Below are 17,548 nucleotides of genomic sequence, written 5' to 3'. Positions count from 1 at the left end.
GGTCCATAGTCAACTCATCCCAGGAGGAAAAATTATGGGTTAAAATGGGTTTATTAGACATAAGGGCTGGCTCCATCTATAGTTCTTTTGACCTGCCACTTGTACCATAATCTCCAGCTCCTTCTGCCCATAGTTTTAATGCTCCTACTTCATGAATAGAAGTTTTTATTCAGGTGCTATACTATCAAAATCCAATCTCTCAGATCCTGAGAACTGAGTTCATAAATCATTGGGAAATGGTGGGAGTATTACCCATCTCTAAAAGTGTGGCACGTTCACCAGGATGGCCCAAAATAAGGAAGATCAAGTTGTGTCCAGAATGAGATATTTGCCATGCTTACCCATCAGGATCCAAGATTGTTTAAGTACCTTTATTGCCAATGGTTTTACTCCCAGTATGATTTCAGTAGGGAATGGAACATCGATACAGGAGCCCAGGGGTTAATGATCCTTTTTATATGTGTTGGCAAAGCCTGGCTGGACACTATCTCCATTTTAATAGAAGTGAATTGCAGGCTAACAGCAGCTCATAATCTTGATCATCAAACAAGACTCAGGGAGACAGCAAGGGATCTGCTGTCTCCAAAGGACCTGAATCCTGGAGGAGATATTTATTCTTGTTTTATTTCTGTTACATGAATTGGCAAGGGCTAGGTTATGAGAGTATCCAAGAAATAGTCAACTATGGACTTGAAAGGCATACACCTTTCAATCTAACCTGCAATTTGTGCCTATTTAGATGTCTTTTGCTTGTATTTTCAAGGCACATCTTCTAACAGAGTAGATTTCAACTAAGGCCTCTATTGGTTAGATCCATCTCTCTCAAAAAGAGAAATACTCAGTAAATCCTTCATAGACTAGATTTCCTATTATCTTAGACAATATTAGTTAGATCTGTCTCCTCTAGGGGGAGAAAGCATAGTAAATCCTTCACAGGCAAGAACCAGATTTCCTTTTGACTTGGATAACATTGATTAGATCCGTCAGGGAAGGGGGGAGGATACACAGAAAATCTTTCATAGACAAATTCCAGATTTCCTCTTGTCTTAGAGCTCTCTCCCCAAATGAGGAATACACAGTAAATCCTTCATGGACAAAAACCAAATTTCCTATTGTCGACAATATTGTTTAGATCTGTCTCCCTAGAAGGAGAATACACAATAAATCTTTCATAGGCAAGAACCAGATTTTCAGTTGTCTTGGACAATATTGGTTTGATCTGTCTCCCCAGTTGGGGAATATGCAACAAACCTTCAGAGGCAAGAACCAGATTTTCTATTCAAAAGAGCCTAATCCACTCCTAAGTACAAAGTGGAGATGGGCTGCTTGGTACAGATAGTCTAGGCAACAGTATCTTCTAGTAAAATGTAAGACCTTTGAGGGAAAGAATGATTTCAGGTCGGTGTTCCTCTCCCCAGAACCTACACAAAGCCCAGGCATACAGTAATGTTTGTTTAATGACTGATCCACTCATTCTTTCAATTTAACAAACATTAATTAAGTACCATTTTACTAAGAAGTAGGAATTCAAAGGCAAAAAAAAAAAATCAAAGTCCTTGTCCTCAATGGGCTTACATTCAATTGGGAAAATATAATATGTAGAAATAAATGCAGAGGGGCAGCTAGGTGGCATAGTGGATAGAGCACTAGCCCTGGAGTCAGGAAGAACTGAGTTCAAATTCAGCTTCAGACACTTAATACTTACTGAACTGTATGACCTTGGGCAAGTCACTTAAGCCCATTGCCTTGCAAAAAATCAAAGGAAAAAAAGAAAGAAATGTAGAGTCCTTTCAATAGGGAGAAAACACTAGCAATTGGTGAGATTAGAAAAGAGCTTGTGTAGGAAGGGGACACCTGAGTTGTCTTTTGAAGAAAGTTCAGGATGCACCAGTTTCCTCCCTTTTCCCTTTGCTATATGTGGGTTCATTGGCTTCCCTAACACTAGAATGTTTCATGCTGGAGGCTTCTCAGTAGGAGTATCTATAGCAACACATATCTGCTGCTATCTGTTATTTGTCACAACAGAGTCATAAGGTTTGCTGGTAGAATCAATTCCCAGCCAAAGCATGAGGAAGGTAGGTTTTCAAGGGAATAAAAGGAGCTTCATTAAACCAATAGTCTTGCCCTGAGCAAATAGCCAAAAGAAAGTTGGGAGACCCACAACCACATTTCCATCTTTTTTGTAAGACTTGCTGGCAGTTTTCATTTCAGTAGCCAGGTGATCAGCAAATATTTCATAAATACTAATGTCAATGAAGACCTGAGTTCAAATCCGGTCTCAGACACTTAATACTTACTTGACTGTGTGACCTTGGGCAAGTCACTTAACTCCATTGCCTTATAAAAATCAAAAAAAAAAGAAAGAAAAGAAAAAGAATAAATACAGAGTGCTTTCAATAGGGAGAAACCACCAGCAATTGGTGAGATTAGAAAAGACCTTGTATAGGAGGGGACACCTGAAGGGTGCTATGGATGATGCAAAGCTATATAGGACATGCTCATTTCTTCTCCAGAGCACAAAGCTTGCAGTCTAATCAGACAGTCTAGTATTCAAACCTCCCTAAAAGTACACATGAGACAGACATGGACATCAGAGGATCCATTTCAGAAAAGGCTGCATCTGCTGAGCCAATAAGTAGCACAAACTACAGTAAGTGCCTCAGGGTTTCAGAGGAAAATGTGAGAGCTGCCTGGAACAGCTGGGGAGAGCTTGCTGGAAGAGGCGGGACTGGAGAATTGACAACAGATTTTTCTTTTAAATGTAAAGAAATAGAATCATGTCTCTTTTCTGTGCTAATGGAAAGGAAAAATTCAGAAAAACATTTTATTTGCCTTTTGTAGTTATAGAAATCTGCCCTGACTGGTCAGGGAAGTGCCCCCCGCCCAGTCTCTTTCTTTTCTGTGCCTCAGTCTCTCCACCAGGAAATGGACATATTGAGAAACTAGGATGAAGACATTTAAAAGTGCTTCTAGAATCTTGGTTTAGGGAAACTAGATTTAAGCATAAGAAACAGCTATTCTACATATGACAGGGATCATATGCCCAAGTTGGAGCCTATGTTCAAATTGATATTAAAGTCCATCTGAATCTGAGGGTAAGATCCTCTACAAAGACTGCCAGACAAAACCTCATGATGCCAGCTTACAAAGGTACAGTTCTCAAGAGTGAGAGGTCATTGCCCCTCCCTCCTCCCTATAGAGAAATAGTAGTTTCCCAAACAAATTTTCTCTGGGAGCATGATATACTAGAAGGACTTTGAACTTACCTAAGCTGGAATCCCAGCTGTCCCTTACTATCTGTTTTACCTTGAGAAAGACACAACCTTTATAGGGTTTCTTTTTTATTTGTTTTTGCAAAGCAATGGGGTTAAGTGACTTGCCTAAGGTCACACAGCAAGGTAATCATTAAGTGTCTGAGTCTAGATTTGAACTCAGGTCTTCCTGACTCTAGGGCCAAAGCTCTATCCACTGTACCACCTAGCTGCCCCTCTACAGGGTTTCAGTTTTCTCATCTGTAAAATGAGGGAGATGGGCTAGTTGGCCTGTAAAATCCTGACCTATAAACTATTCATCTCCTATTCATTTTTTTTAGGTTTTTACAAGGCAAATGGGGTTAAGTGGCTTGCCCAAGGCCACACAGCTAGATAATTATTAAGTGTCTGAGACCAGATTTGAACCCAGGTACTCCTGACTCCAGGGCCAGTGCTTTATCCATTACGCCATCTAGCCGCCCCTCCTATTCATTTTTAATGTAGTGTTCCCTCTAAGCTATTTACAGATTAGTATCCTGTGAGTCTCTAAAGACAGCAAGAGCAAGGTAGCACAGTAAATAGAGAAACAAGCTGGAGTTAGGAAGACATCTTCATGAGTTCAAATCTGGTCTCAGACACTTATTAGCTGTGTGACCCTGGGCAAGTCACTTAGCTCTATTTGTCTCCATTTTCCTATTTGTAAAAATGATCTAGTACTCTAGTATCTCTGCTGAGAAAACTCCAAAGGAAGTCACAAAGAGTCAGACTTCACTGAAAATGACTAAACAACAATAAGAAAACATGGGTCTCTATAACAGAATTTTCTAAAAATGGCATAGAACAGAGCAACTATCCATTCCTGGCTCCCCCCCTTCAAAAAAGAAAACTTGGAATGTACTTTTCCACAAATATATACAAGGAGAAAAGAGTAAAAAATGAATAATACCATATAGTGAAGAAATACAGGCAATTAATATTTCAGGACCTCAACATCCTTTCTCTCCTTCTAGAGTTCTCTTAGCTATAGTCTCAGGCCTTAAATCCATGATTGGCTCTCTTCTCTAATTCCAGGGTCATGAGCCTTAGAAGTACATCCCACCCCCCAGTCATTGCATATATCTACATCTGCCCTCATTTGCACCTTGAATTCTCTTAAACTGACCCTTGTACTGCTAGCAAGAACATCTTCCATTGGACAAGCAGGTCTATTTGTAGACATCACTACAACCAATAGAGGAAAAGGAAAGAAAATTCCCTTCCTTCTCCTTCATAACTGCCCTTTAGTTTTAGAACTGGAATCAACCTCCACAAAATTGTTCCAAGCCTGGTCTCATTTGAACTGACAAGTTTCAGTATTTTAGGAGTATGATAACTGTCACCCAGTCAGTGATATTCTAATTAATCAAAGAGAAAATTATTCAAATGCTGGACATTACCCATAACATCACTGGATAAATTGGCTTGAAATAGGCACGAATGCTGGATTATGATATACCAAAACAAGAATAGCCTGAGATCTAAGTAGATAAGTGGACTAAGAAGCAGCAACTTGCTCAAAATACACCACAGCTAGGGGATAATAATCATGATGATGACAGTGACAATGATGGCAACAACAATGACGGGAGAGGCATAGCTTCCAGGAATAGCGAGGAGAGAGTTCCGCTTCATTCTGCTACCATCAGAACTCATCCTGAGTATTATATTTGGTTCTGAGTGCACAGGAGATCATTGAAAAGCTAGAGCATCCAAAGGAAAGTAACCAGGATAGTGAAGGGCTCTGAATCCATGACAAATGATGGTTGGTTGAAGGAACTGGGCAGATGTGGCCTAGAGAAGAGAAATCTCAGGGCTGGCCTGAACATGATCTTCAACTCTGAAAACCAGTAGCTCTGGGTGGAAGTTGTAAAGAGGCAAATTGAATCTTGAAAGATCAGGGAAAACTCCCTATCCAAGCTGCCAAGCATGAAATGAGCAGTCTAGGGATGTGGTGGGCTAATCCTTCTTGGACATCTTTAATGTTTTGTTTTGTTGTTTTTTTGGGGGGAGGGGTGTCCTTCATTTTCAAAGAAGACCACGACATCAGAGAGGTAATGCCATGACAAGCACATGAACTGGATTTGAGTGAGAGGTACTGTGCTAAGTCACCAGCCTCACCTTCTCCTCCAGAGCCATCTGGGTCCAGTGGTCAGATATGAATTAAGACGACTGAAGATAGCCCTGGATGTGAAACAATCAGGGTTAAGTAACTTGCCCAAGGTCATGCAGCTAGTAATTCCCATCCTTCTGATTCCAAGGTCAGTACTCTATCCACTGTATCACCTAGCTGACTCTTTGGTTCTTTTGGTCTTTAAGCAATGACTGAATGATCACCTGACATGTATGATATAGAAACAACTGCTTTCTGTAGGAGTTGGACTAAATGAACACTAAAGCTCTTTTAACTCTCAAATTATAGGATTCTATGATTCTGAGGAAAATCTGGGTCCTAAATCCTGTCTTGAATACATTCTGTCTATGTGACCCTGGACATGTCATTTAACCTCTCCAAGACCCCAGGCAACTCATGACTAATTTGTTTGAAAAGGTGACAATCTGTCCTAATAAAGAGAGTATGTTTCCTCCCTGAGATTCCCTATTTATACTAATGAAGCAACAGATCTAATCCAAAGGAAATAAAACAACCATCCCATTTTCTTCTCAAAGAAAATAGTATATGAGACCTGTGAAATCCTTTAGTTTTTCCAAAAGACTTGTTTATGAAATGCTCAATGTTGAAAAACTAAAGTCATAAGAGCAAAGAATATTAGATCCATGGTTGGAACTCCTCAGCGCCCATCAATTCCAATCCCATAATTTTACAGTTGAGAAAATTAAGTCAAGGAAGTTACATGGGGCCTATATACTTTAACCCAGGTCCTCTGACCCTAAAGTCATGTGTCAAATCAGTTGTGACTATTTAACTCTTCCTTCTTCTGGGACCCTCTTTCATCTCTTAATCATAAATGCAGTTCTATTTGCTCATGTTATAATTTCAAAGTGGAAATGTTTGCTTCTTTCTTATGAAATTAGCATGTATGGGAATAGATCCAGGAATCTTTTGTCAGTTGTGCACCTCACACAAGGATTATGACTTTCCTGCTTTGTGACAATTGTTATGTGATTCGTGTGACTAGTCATCAGAGCCAGGAAGAATCAATCAAGTTCAAATCAAGTCTGTCAGGGGAGACCTAAGAACCTTGCAGACAACTGCAAGAATTCAGTGAGAACAAAAAATGAACTGTGTTATGTGTATGATACTATACAAACTGGTGATTTTTCTTTTTATTTCCTTTCCTGTGCAGAAACGATAGTGATGGAGGTGAGGACTGCTCAGGCCAAGTGATGAGCTCGGACCATTGGATTCCAGCTGTCTTAAGCTGCTTTCCCATTCCAACACCATCCCAATAGCCCCACCAATCAAATGCTCAGATGTAACCTTAGCAATAACAAGTCCTCTCCCAAGACCAGGTTTGAGGAGCATCAAGGAGCCAGTCAATCTGCCTCCCTACTTGGCACAGCCTAAAGCCAAGGATACCATGGGAGAGGACTTGCTGTGTGACCAAGAATCAAGATTGGCTGATGGAAGAAAAGTGCCAGCACCAGCTACGTCCTACCCCACCCCCAACCCCTGACGAGGCCAGTAGGGTCAGTCTATACTCACTGCCTGATACCAGGGGTGGTGTTGAATGATGAACATTTGTAGGGCTGAGCAGCTATCCTGCAAAACCAACAGAAATACCATTTGGCCAGAGTCCCAAAGAATGAGAGTACATGAAAAAGGATACATGAAAAAACAAATCTTTCTTTATAAAGATGCCAAGCAAACCATAAGAATATTTCTCCTTTTAGACTGGGCTTTCCCAATATTAAATATTCCCTGTCAGGAAGGTTCCAGGAGATCCCATACCAAACAATGGGCAGAGCTTAGTGAATGTGCAGGGAAGCCAAACACCCATACCCTACTTCAAGGGGCAAGCAGATAGTCCCTCTGTTGGCCTTCCTGCCTGCCAAAACCCATTCATTGACAGTGCAGGTTAAAATTGGACTTTGGGATCAGGGGAGGGCAGGGACAGATACTTTAAATCCTACAACTTCTTCCCTAAGTAAAGGAAATGTGGGTCCAGCCTGCTGTTTTGAGTGCCTTCTGGTCCATTTCCATGTGCGACACCCTAGAATACCTTAGTGTTGCAGCCAAAGACAATATTCCCCATTTTCTTTTTAACATAAGCATCACCTCTGCAACACCTAAGTAATAGAAATAATTTTAAAAAGTGTTGAGTCCAAGGGCTTTCAACTGTGACATCATCAAATTAGTGTTGAATGCAGCCAGACACTCAAGTATCACCTGGATTCTGACAAAGCAGATGGACAAAGTAAAGCCCTTAACCTCTGCTAGGGGTCTAAAGTCCCACAGCCTCAGGAAGTGGCAATGTGGCTGGTGCCCTACCTCTCTAAGGAAAAATATCTATAGATGGGCATACCTTCAAGAAGAGAAGAAAGGAAAGGAAAGGAGGGGAGAGGACTGAGAGGAGGGGAGGAATGAGATGAGATGAGTAGAGGAATGAGGAGATGAGGAGGAGGAATGAGGAGAGGAGAAAAGAAGAATTAGAAGAGGAGAGGAGAGGAGAGGAGAGGAGAGGAGAATGAGGAGGGGAGGAATGAGATGATGGGGAAGGAATGAGGAGAGAAGAGGAGAATTAGAAGAGGAGTGAGGTGAAGAATGAGAAGGAGAGGAGAGGAGAGAAGGAGATAGAGAGAGAAACAGAAAGGGAGAGGGAGAGGGAGAGGGAGAGAGAGAGAGAGAGAGAGAGAGAGAGAGAGAGAGAGAGAGAGAGAGAGAGAGAGAGAGATGTTATAAATATTTAAAGAGTTATACAACTGGTTATAACTACTAGGTCCCAACATTTCTAATAGATGCCTTAGGCAATCCTTGTAGAGGTCACATTGCATGAGAGAAATGGTTCCAAAACTGGACTTCATGCCTCACTTGTCCAATCATAGCTTAAAAATAGCCAGGAGCTGAAATAACAAGGTGTAGAGATATAAGGTGTGGTTCCCCCAATCTGCTTCACTGATTTCCATCAAGATCAAACCTCCTTTTGTTTTATCTTTCCTTCACCAGGATCCCAAAGATAAGCTGGGGTTCTGCCTATGAGGAAGAAGACTCATTCTTCCCAACTAAAGGCCTGCCCCCTTCTACCACCACCACCCATTCAGACATGATATACCACCCACCAATGCTTAGGACCAAAGTAAGAAGGGCTAGTATGGACTGAAATGCTAATGGCAGAATATTAGCCAGCTACTACAGGGTCTAAGCCATGCCATTTAAGATGTGCATAAAGCCAAAAAAGAAATCAGACTGGCCCTAAAGAAAATTAGTGAGCCCAGAAAAATTTAATAAACTATCTAATATATTATCTTCTCTCTGTGTCTACTTTTTAAGTTTTCGTTGACTCTTCATTGGCTAGATTCCCTGTATCCTCAAGTGTCTTTGCTACCATCACCCCATGAATCCTTTCTTTGTAGTGAACTAAGCAGGTAGGTCCAGTGTGGGTGATGGTATAAGAGTGAGGATAAAGTAATTGGGGAGATGGCCACTTGGGGATGAAGAGAATGAATATTATCAATGCCTGGAGATATTGAGATATTTAGAATTTGGTGATCTAAAGAGTTTTTTTGAGACACTGAGACAACCTGATACACCCAGTGGAATTTGCATTTCAAAAGACAAGAAGAATCTAGATCATGCTACTTTTCCACCAAACAAACAATAATCAAAGTATCTTTGGGGCAGTTGAGCCTGAGGAATTTCCAAATATTGTCTACTGTCAATCTATAAAACCATCAATCAATCAAATAGTAAGTTCCTACTATAATTCAGGCCCATACAAAATATACATAAAAATTAGGGTTGATGAAGAGGAGTGAAAATGAGTCTTGGATTGAGTCCAGAGCTCCTGGAGTCTGGTGAATTAGGAACCTAATGAGGAGGGGAGGAATAAGATGATGGGAAGGAATGAGGATTTGATAAAGCTTATATATTTGACTCCAAAATCAACTAAGGCAGTCCAGTCCTCACAGAAGAGGTGCAGGTTGCTACTGCAGTTTAGTCATGTTGTTCTTGATCTGATTTAACATGAAATTCCTCAATCCCTGAATTAGAAGAAAGGCTTATTTTATAATTTGTGCTGCAATGTCCCTGAATTCAGACTGGGGGGGGGGGGCGGATATCAGGAGAAATATTTATATTGAAAAGCTACTGAGGGGCGGCTAGGTGGCGCAGTGGCTAAAGCACTGGCCCTGGAGTCAGGAGTACCTGGGTTCAAATCTGGTCTCAGACACTTAATAATTACCTATCTGTGTGGCCTTGGGCAAGTCACTTAACCCCATTTGACTTGAAAAAAAACCTAAAAAAAAAGCTATTGAGGAGGTGAACTGGTATAGTTTAATTCTCCATGTCCTGTGGAACACCATTTACATTTTATTTCATTTTTAATGTAAATAGCATTTTATTTTTTCCTAATTACATGTAAAGATAGTTGTTGTTGTTGTTGTTGTTTGGCAAAGCAATGGGGTTAAGAGACTTGCCCAAGATCACAAAGCTAGGTAATTATTAAGTGTCTGGGGTTGAATTTGACCTCAGGTCCTCCTGACTCCAGGACCAGTGCTCTATCCACTGTGCCACCTAACTGCCACTATAAAGATAGTCTTCAGTAATCATTTTTTATAATATTTTGAATTCCAAATTTTTTCTCCCTCCCTCTCCTCTTCCTCCCCAAGAAATCTGTTATAGGGTATATATGTACAATCATATTAAACATATTTCCATATTAGTCATTATATTTTAAGGTGATATGTGCTGGCTGTGTGATCACAAACAAACAAACACTCATGGCTTTTAAGTAATGCTCTTACAAGTTAATAGGGACAAGTTGTTTCCATGGAGGGAGATTCTATACCAGGAATTGCCCACATCCATGAAACCACAGTTTGGACAGAAAAGAGAATGGTTTACAAAATTCTTTACCATACAGTGTCTCAACTGCTACTCACAGCTACTCATTTCTTAAGGTAGTCACTACAGGAAATCCTATCCCAATGTTCAAATGGGGACACATGGTCACACAGCTAATAGCAGTCAGAAATAAGATGAACCCAAATAGCTCTTGACTCTGAGACCCTTTCCTCTACCACATCATGCTTCTCTAGTTTAGATACAACTTCCTCTCAAGGAGCTGCTTTAAGGTTTACAAAGCACTTTGAGAACATAACTCTTTTCATTCTCACAATGAGAGAGGCATGAGAGTTATCATCATGATATAGATGAGGAAAACTGCAGTTCTGAGAGTTTCAATGCTTTGCCCAGAGTCATATAATGAATGCTAGAGACAGGATTAGAAGCCAGATTTTCCCCAATTCCTATCTAACTCATACTTCTGTACCCTTCTATCTCATGGGGGCCTTGAAGGTGAAAGGATGGAATACAAAGAGGAACTTTGCCCCTTTTTCAGACAGCAAGTTGAACAAAACAAGACATTTTACAAACTTCGACACTAGGAGATAGAATCGCTCATCTGTAGGACTCCCATCTTCAATGAAAGCAAACACGGCTGTGGTCTCAGTATAACTTTAAAGAACCAAAGAGAGAACCCAGGGAATGAGAACTGAAGGTCTTGGTAATGGAAGAAGAACCACAAATGTTCTATAAATAAAGCCCATCAATATAAGCCCTATAATATAAGCCCATATAAAATTAAGGGAAAGAAACTTCAATTATTATTTGACTCTGGAATCAAACTGAAAAAGAGATATCCCAAGGAGTTGAAGCCAAGACCAGTCCCCCAATAGACATCAAGTAAGCCATAAAACTTCTTTAGATGCTTTCACACATTCGACATACATTTATTAAACACTATTAATGCCAGACTTCATGCTAAGAGCAACTTACATCCACTTTGGAAAACACTATGAACATAACTAATACAAAACAAAGATAATTAGGCATAGCTCTAGCAATTGGAGATGTTTTATAAGTCCTGATTTGGATATGTTATTTTAGCTAAGTTGTGAAAAGAACTAGGGAGTTCCCAAGACAGTGAAGAAGATAGAGCTCTTTCCAGGAACAAGGGACAGCCTTTGAAATGGCATAGGGACAGGAGATGACAGAATGTGGGAGACAGTAAAAATACCAGTTTTAATGTAACTGTCTATGAAGAAATGTGATGTTCCTTCAGTCTAGAAAGTAATTTGATTGTCAAGGTTTTAAATGTCTTATCTTAGAGATGAGAGAAGGCCAAAAATGCCACCAGAGCTCCTTAGGTTAGGAGGGATGTGTTCTTTAGGAATATAAATAATGAGGCCATTACAGTAGTCCAAGCAAGATTGATGAGAACTTGGTAGACGATGGTTGTGGTACAAATAGAGAAAAGAGTAATAGTTAAAGAAATATTGAAAAGGTGAAGATGATAAGGCTTGGCAGGTTGGTTGAATGTGATGAGTGGAACAGGGAACAATGAGGAAAATAGGAGAACTGTGGCTAAGTCTGAATTTGTAAACCTGAGTAACTAGAATATAGTGTTTCTTTCATCAGAAATAAGGCAATTATGATGAGAGAAGGATTTGGGGAGAAAGTTGAGTTTTGTTCCAAATATGTTGGTTGAAATGTCCATAAACATTCAGTTTGAAATGTCCAAGAGGCAAATGTTGATTTTGGACTTGAGATTAAGCAAGGAAATAGGTCTGGATACATAGATCTGAGGTCATCGGCATACAGGTAATGGTTGAAATTGTTGGGAGTGAAAGGGGGTGGATAAAGTGAGAATGTAAAGAAAAATAAGGACCCAGGGCAGAGCCTTGAGGTAACACCACACATAGAGGGAGGGATAAGGATTCAGCAAAGGACTTTGATAAGGAATCATCAGCAAGGATGGAGGATAACCAAGAGAAAACAGTGCCACAGAAACTAAGGGAGAAAAAGAGCTCAAGAGAAGATCTATGGCACATGCTTCAAAGGGATCAAGAATATCCCATTCATTCTCCAAAAGCAGAGTATCTCTCTAAACTTTGATAACTTGCCTTTTGGTGGCTCAATAATGTATATGCTCCCAAGAGGCACTAATTGTCGATATCATTTCCTTCATCTCTATGATGACAATGCAGTTAAACATTGCAATCTACTTGGATGCTTCTAGCTGATCATCAAAACAGATCTTAATCTTTTGGTTGAAGCTTGGCTTTAGTGGGAATGACGGTATCAAGAAGACAAAAAGTCACCTTGAAGGATACCACACTGAAAACCTTCAGGTTCATCAATGTCAAAGTTGGCTTCAAGATTGAAGGTGGGTGGAGTTTCTTAGTTCCTCTTTCCTTAAATTGAATCATATTTCTTCAACCTGTTTTCCAGAAACTAAATTATCTGGTCAACTGGGAGAGCAACATAAATAACATATGCTGCAATATGTGTCCCACAACATTGTCACCGCGCCTGTCACTCCCACTGTTACTCCTACCCCAATCTGAGCAGCTTTGCTCATCACTGAGCAAAACAAATGCAAGAGTCTCCAGGAGACAAAAACCTATGTCTACCACAGAGTGGAAAGATTGATGTATATTTTTCCCTGTAATTTAGTAGAGGTGACAAGTCCTAATTAAAACCAAAAACTAGCTTTTGGAAAAGAATAGTCCGACAAGAAATGGCTAGGTTGGGGTATAAAAATTCAAATTTTCTATCATTATGACCTAATCTCAATATGGAACTAATTCTGAGAACATATGCTAATTGTTTTGACCTACAAAAACGTAGGATGACAAATTTCCTGATGAATGTCTATTATAAGAAGCTAGTCCAAACTCCAAGAAAATAAGCCCCTATCCAATACTCTGAAAATCACAGGCTGTGCCATATGCTTTGAGAGTGTATTGTTTGGATAGTTGCAGTTAGTCTCACATCCCTTTACTGAATAGAGTTACATACTCAGTATCCACCATATTTTTTTGGATTCTGGCCAGAAGGGATGGGAAGTCAGAATGGTGAGTTGGGGAACAGCCAAGACAGACAAGGCTCAAAGGCACATACTTTAGAAGAAATTAAAAATATAGAGAAATATGGTCATATTTCTGTGAGAGGAAATGAACAATGAAAAACATAATGTCAATGTTTCATTCCTACAATATTCACATGGTCACTTGCAAAAAAGGGTAAAAGTCAACAATTTAGGGAAACTGGGCTATATCAGGAAGGCTGCAGAAATGACCTCTTTTCCAGGGATTTAAGAGGACATAGGTGAGTCACTATGATTACTGAAGGGAACAACCAGAGATTTTTTTCATTTTGAAAAATATAAGATTAGTCTTCAGAAGATTGGAGTTTTGAACTTGGATTAAGGAAGATGAACTCAAATCCTTCCTCAAAAACTAAATAGTTTATGTAGCCCTGGGACATTCAATTAATCGCTCTCAGCCTCAGTTTCCTCATCTATAAAACAGGGAAAATTATAACTCCTATTCACATGGCTATTTTTAGAATTAAATGAGATGACATGGAAAGTGCTTTGAAAATCTTGAAATGTTATATAATTACTGGCTATTATTAATATTATCATTATTATTATTATTATTACTTTCCAAAAAGAAAGGTAAATATATGGATATATGGGTATATATGTGTGTATATGTATACATATATAAATGCCTATGTCTAAATATGCATATGCTCCCATATACACATACACATCTCTATATACTCACAATCTACCTCAATGACTGATTTCTTAATCGTTCTCAATATCAAGGAGGCTTCCTTTCATATTCAAATGAGTATTGCTACAATTTAAGTGCATTTATTCCTGTTTTTTATATAAAGTAAAACCTATATCAACTCTACAGATAAGGAATGGAGGATAATTCAGAGAACAGATTTAATACTTGGGTGCTGTCCCAGCTTCTCTACTGATAGTTGGATGAACCTTTAGTTTCTCTCAATTGCTTCTAAAATATAAGGGAGTTATAATGTAGAACATGGCTCATTTTGTTACTTTTAGCTGCTTCTCTATGGGCATGACACCCTTCCTCTTGTCTTTCTTTTTTTCTCTCTAGGATGAATCTATCACCCAATCTGTGCTCACGTAGGCAAGTCAGAGAGTTCCCAGATAAGGGTGACCACATTGCTACAACTCACCCTTAAAGGTCTAGAGATAACCCTGATATGGGTGTACTTCTATGACTAACAATGATAGCTCCCAAGTCCCCATCAGTGCAATTAACATTTAACAAATCTGCCTAGTTGACATCATTTATTCTTAATTGGAAATATTATTAACAGAATGCAAAGCAAGAATAATTAAAACATAAAATTCCACCCATGAACCAGGAATATCCTTTCCCATCAATGCACATAGTATCCTTGGGGAGAATGGACACCCAATAAAACCATTGCTTGATGACACATGTGTGGGTATCACATGTGCTTAGGACAAATGATGATTCTGGATTATGAGACTTGACAAGCATAGTTGGTGCTACTGATGGGCAAACCTATTCTCTTCTCTAGCTGGAAAATGTTGCTTCTGTGCTTTTCTGGATTGTCAAAAACAGAAGCCCTAAGCCTAGTAGGTACTAAAGGGTCTTTTCCAGGTCTTCTTGCTTGACTGAGTTCAGACAATGGTTAATGATTATTGTCCATTCTCAAAGAGTACCAAATGACTTTAGATAGTAGATGGAGAAAATAGTAAAGACAGAACATTTCCTCTCTAATCATCCCTTAAAAGCTGCCAACCTTTCCCCTCAAATCAATTTCTTCAAAAAAGCAAAGGATATTCTCTAATCATCTTTCTGGAATCAAAACTTTTTTTCACCTAATGCTTCCAAATAACAAATGACAGTTCAAATTCTGAAGTCTTCCTGTGATCTGAGGATTCTTCTCAGACTACTCAGAGATATAAACCTGACCAATGCTATTGCTGCAAAACAAAATCTCTAGTCACCTCAAGCTTATGGTAAGAGGTCAAAGTCTATATTACTGTCAGCCAAGCCACAAAGAGGAAATATGCAGTTGTCCCAGAGTCACCAAATGGTTTGTAAGTATTGGTTTCCCAGTGTTCGACCTCAAAAGTTCTCATATTAATAATGTACAAATTAGATACTTGGAAATAAGACACTTCAACCATCTTTGCCTTGAGTAAATGCTCTTCCTCTAAGGAAACGCTTTTTTTACTATTTCTCACATATCTGTTCTTGTTCCTGCCCCTTTTCAAGAAATAAAATTGTTCCCCTTAGAAGGGTACACTAACGTAAAACTATATCTGTTACCTCATTGATACAGGTATTCCCTTCAATAATGCAAACCATGACCAATATATTCCATTATACCCTCCTACAAATCTATAAGAAATCTTTCCACCATTCTGGGAAAACTTCCAATAGATCCTTCAATATTATGTGGTTAACAGTGGGTGTACACAGGCTATCCATCTGCTATACTTCATCCTAACTACATGAGCAGCCCACCTCCTTTTCCAGTCATATATACAACTCTTTAATATCTTTTATATTGCTTCTAATGCACAATTAGTCATTGGTAGAACTCTGCCATTTGTTTGTACCTAATGAGCTTCTCTCCATAATCTTTTGGATGAGATTCAATTTTGATGTTCAAAGACTGTGGTTATTACATGATTCACACCCATAAATCTTCCACAAAAGAATATTGATGTTAAAAAGATGGGACTGTTTACAAGGGAAGCCTGAGATAATTTAAAGCTCTGCAAGATTTCCTAAATGTAATCTAGCCCACCCTCTTCCCTTTTTGCAATTCTATAAGAAGTTCATTGTCCATGTGTGATGTCTGTTCATGATATATTTCCTGCTGAACTAGCTCTATCCTTTGTCTATTTAATTATAGAGCATGATCTGGACAATAAATATTCTTATAAACTTGGTTATACTTGTGTGTGGATAATTAGGTCAAAATGTTTTGAGTGATTATGAGCCTCAATTAGGAAACTATGAAAGGAAATTCAAAAGGAACAGAATAGATTTTTCTTAAATGGGGCAACAGAATGACAATATATACTTAAAACAAGAAATTATGCGACGCAATCTAGTAACTGCATATAGTTAGTGCTTAATAAATGTTTGTCAAATAGAACGAATCCTTAATAATTTTGCTGGACACTTTGGTAAAGAAATGAATTAGATATCTGGAATTTTAAATATGGCCCGAATATACAAGATCATTTTTTAAATCCTTCTGATACTTATGTATCAGACAATGTGATGTTGGATAGTCTGTTAACCTCTCTATGCCCCAGTTTCCTCATCTGTAAAAAGAAGATAAAATGACCTCTGTGATCCCTCCCAACTCTAGACTTATGATTCTATGAAAATTATTTAACTTCTTAAATCCTTAAATTCCTTTCTGAATTTCATTGGTGATGTCTTCTTGGTACTAGAGCAGTGATCTGAGATGATTAATAATAGCTGAGAGTTATTTAGCTACAGTAAACTCCAATCTCCTCTTCCAGGGAGTCTGGTTACTTCTCTTCACAGAGTTCTAGGGTAATGTTTCAGGAGTTGGGATGTATCTATCCTTAAGGATCAGTCAAAGACACTGTTCCATAGTGTTCTCCCTAATGCTAACTTTTAATGACTAATGCAGGCCCATTTAATCATTTAACATTTATTAGTGTTTATAAGAATAACTAGGTAGCTAAGAGGGCTTGACCTAGAGTCAGAAGGACTCATCTTTCTCAGTACAAATCTGTTCCCAGACACTTAACTAGCTGTGTAACCCTAAGCAAGTCACTTAACCCTGTTTGCCTCAAATTCCTCATCTGTAAAATGAGATGAAGAAGGTTATAGCAAACCACTCCAGTCTATTTGTCCAGAAAATCCCAAATGAGGTCACAAACAGTCAAACACAACTCAAATGACTCAACAACAAATAAAAATTTTTATAAAGGGCATTTATATATGCACAAAGGTAAAGCAAAAATATAATTTCAAATATCCCCCCACAACACTTCTATCTCAATCCCTGAGGACAACGGACTCAAACTTAACTCAATTTCTTCCTCCAAATGACTTATAAATGCAACATAGACAGCATAATCAATAAATGAATGAGTCTGCATCCCTGTTCCTGCTGCTCTGGGTCAAGCAGGTTGCTTTCACTCCTCATTTTTCGACTTCCAGCAAATAGTGTCATAGACTCTGGCTCTCAGATTATGACAGCTCTCTCTCCTGACCTTTCAAAG

At 39.0% G+C, this 17,548-nt stretch overlaps 1 long non-coding RNA gene across 1 annotated transcript in view; it reads right to left on the bottom strand.

Annotated features, from left to right (window-relative positions):
* Positions 1–5,847: 5,847 nt before the first annotated feature.
* LOC141518263 (uncharacterized) overlaps positions 5,848–17,548 on the bottom strand; it is a 63,755-nt gene continuing 52,054 nt past the window's right edge. Inside the window, exon 3 of the long non-coding RNA XR_012477135.1 lies at positions 5,848–7,011. This is a non-coding gene — a long non-coding RNA (uncharacterized LOC141518263). The remainder of the gene's footprint in view (positions 7,012–17,548) is intronic.

Source organism: Macrotis lagotis, chromosome 3 (genome assembly GCF_037893015.1).
Source record: "Macrotis lagotis isolate mMagLag1 chromosome 3, bilby.v1.9.chrom.fasta, whole genome shotgun sequence".
Taxonomy (NCBI): Eukaryota; Metazoa; Chordata; class Mammalia; order Peramelemorphia; family Peramelidae; genus Macrotis; species Macrotis lagotis.
This window is presented reverse-complemented; position numbering and strand designations above follow the sequence as displayed.